Here is a 3345-nt window from a genome sequence, read left to right as displayed (position 1 = left end):
TTATTTACTTGGAAATATTTACGGCATCATATTAGATATTTGTGTATTACACCGTGACGCGATTTTCGTAAGATATAAAAATCTTTAAACTTATCCAAATGTGCATTATACGTGTGTATCAAAAAAAAAAACTAGAAATTCTGCCCTTTTTGAACCCTGGCAAAGGAAAAAAGAAACAATTATCTGAAAATTCGAATGTTTTAGTTGTTTCATTTTGTGCTCAAAAATATAGAAATATTTTTTTAATTTGTCAGGCAATGTAGTACCTAACAAGCACTTTCGAGGTATTTATTACGTTGATTTTTAAAGTAAAAAAGCAGAATATTCTGAAACACAGTTACAGCTTTAAAATATGTTCATTTATTTATAATACACCATAACGACAAAGGATGAAAACTGGAAAAGTAAATAACTCCTATTATATACGCATACATCTAATCTAGTATTTGAAAATACGTCCATCAACTATAATTATTTCTTACCTACGATGACGGGCTCATGTGTGTATTATAAAGTGATTTATGATATTGGTATTTTAAGCCTGAATTACACAAATGAATTAGAAGTTTGGTCAGAAACTCCTTGGATTCACCTTCCTAATTTTGAACTCCTAACCAGAGGGAAAGCAGCCAGTGAGTAGCACCTGCCACCACAACAGTTGTGGCCGCCATTAATTAACTGTCACTCTTATTATGCACTCTGCAGTACGAATCGTATTTTGCAGCATCAGACGACCCTTGGCCCATCTAACTTAGAGTTCGAGAGGCTAGCCAATAGGCCACGCTCTGCTTTAATTTGTTTTATGTTCATAAGTCCTTGTTTCTGTTTATCTGTAATTTTCAGGTGTTCAAAATTACTGTTGACTAATTGTGTTAGGCGTGAACATTTTTAGCTAACAGAAAAAATAGAAAGACATGGTTTACTCTAATTATAAGTGGATATATAAATATAATACTCTATTCTACTTATTACTAGAATATATTTCAGTATTGGTATGTTGTATTAACTCTCTTCTAAACTTCGCTTATAACGTTTACAATGCTTCTTTCACTGTTCCCTGTCCTTTGCAAGTGGAATATTTTGTCTTGTAGTTTCTTACAATTACGTGTGTTTGTGGTTCTTATTATTCTATTGTTGTACGTTTATATCAATTAAATGTGAGTGTTTGTGCTTTAAATCTCAAAAATAAACTACATTTCTTGTACATTAAACTGAAACTTTTTTTAATGGCTATCACATCAGATCTTAAAACATATCCTTATAATAATAATTTGTAGACGAACAAGCTAACCCTAATTCCTCACGCACAGTGTTAGATATTCCATAATAAGTGCTTTGAATATATATACATTAAATGTAATAACAGTCAAACACACAATAAAAAAGATTTAGCATTCACACGACACATTGTTAATTGTTAAAATATCTTGGTATCTGTCACATTGATTACAAGAACAAGTTCTTTTGCAAACACTGATTTGTACTTACATACGGGACATACAGATTGGGTAATTATTAGTTTGAAATAAGTTGAAAATGTTTGCTTACGCGCTAAATATAAATAAATTACGCATATTTAGCGGTTTCGAAAGATGTTTAAAAACTACTTTAAGTTTACTTGCAAAAAAAAGAAGTCCATATTGGGACTGATAATTTTAAAACAAGTTGAAAACTTTAGTTTATCCTTTTAAAAAATGACTATGTAACAGGCTTCAGTTTACATCTGTATTAAAACGTAAAGTTACTCAAATGAGCTATCAGCGCGGTACCCACCGCGAGTATCAGACCGCGATTGATGTAAAAAGTAATTTTGAAACAGTTTGAAAATACTATTTTATAACTAAAAGGAGAAATTCAATCTACGTAATTATTAATACTTAACTAATTTGAAATGACTAATATACACACAAAATAGAAATTTAAGTTATTCAATAAGTCATTCTGAAGAAATAAAACTATTAAATAAATAATTTCGAAAAAGAAATTAACTAAACTTATAACTTATGCCTGATTAATTTAAGACTTTATAATAACTAATTTTGAAACAAGATGAAAATAATAATTAACAATTAAAAATATGTAGATAAATAGATGGATTTAGTTGCTCAAAATTTGTAGAATCCAACAAGTTTTCACGAGAACCATGAAGAAAACTTGAAAGTGTTGGAAAGTTCATAATCTCATTAACCAGAAAGTCAAACACAAGAAAAAGTTCGAACTTATCAATTTTATTATTATGAAAAAAATTCCAATCCTATCTGAAATTTTATGGGTGCACGAACAGTTTAATAAAACCTACAACTTATAAAGTTTCAAGGAAGGCATAATTAATCATATTATACTACTACAAAAACGAACGTTTAATTTCCAGACACAAAGAAAATAATGTACAATTAACACTGGCGTTTCAATTTCAGGCAGACATATCAGGTTAGAGAAATTTAATGAAATACAACTGCCTGTTGAACGAAAAGCCAAAGGGGACGACGTTTTTTTTGTTCGTTTTCAATTTCACGCAAAGCTATACGAGGGATATCTGCGCTAGCCGTCCCTAATTTAGCATGTAAGACAGCTAAAGGCAGATAATCATCACCACCCACCGCCAACTCTTGGGCTACTCTTTTACTAACGAATAGTGGGATTGATTGTCATATTATAACGCCCCTACGGCTGAAAGGGTTAGCATGTTTGGTGGGACGGGGATTCGAACGTGCGACCTTCAGGTTGCGAGATCGAGCGCCCTAACCACCTGGCCATGCTGGGCACATGATGTTTTGACTTCTATACTGAAACCTTCTTTAGGTAAACATCACATTTAAAGAGAAGCAGGCTTCCGTATAAAGTCCACTAAAGTTCTCAAACTACTTTTACTACTGTAAAGTCATTTTGTGCTCAACCTAAGAATATATATACTTAAAATATAAAATATTTCAGTTTTTTTTTTTGATAAATTAATCAATTTTATAATTCCCCTTTCGACAGAGAAAGAAATGGTAACATAGTCTAATATAGGCAGGTTTATATTTGCTTTCAAATATTATTTTTATAAATATCAATGAGGAAATAATGTTTTGTTACGTCTCCGTTTTTTAAATAACTTTCCGTAACTTCGTTCCGACGAAACTTTAGCGACACAAGTCCTTACTTAATAAAACTGGTTTATTCTTTCCGAATATAACTTTACCGATACACTCAACTTCAACAATCGCGCTAAAACAAGCGCTACAACAACGAACGTGCTCAATAATGCTCTCTGACTGCAGATCAATTACTCACTGTCTACACACACATATATATCTTTTTCCGTCACGTTTTCACCCTCTTATATCTTATATCTTTACCGAT

Source organism: Limulus polyphemus, unplaced genomic scaffold (assembly GCF_000517525.1).
Source record: "Limulus polyphemus unplaced genomic scaffold, Limulus_polyphemus-2.1.2 Scaffold1961, whole genome shotgun sequence".
NCBI classification, from domain to species: Eukaryota; Metazoa; Arthropoda; class Merostomata; order Xiphosura; family Limulidae; genus Limulus; species Limulus polyphemus.
The sequence above is the reverse complement of the archived record's forward strand: the minus strand, read 5'-3'. Positions refer to the sequence as shown.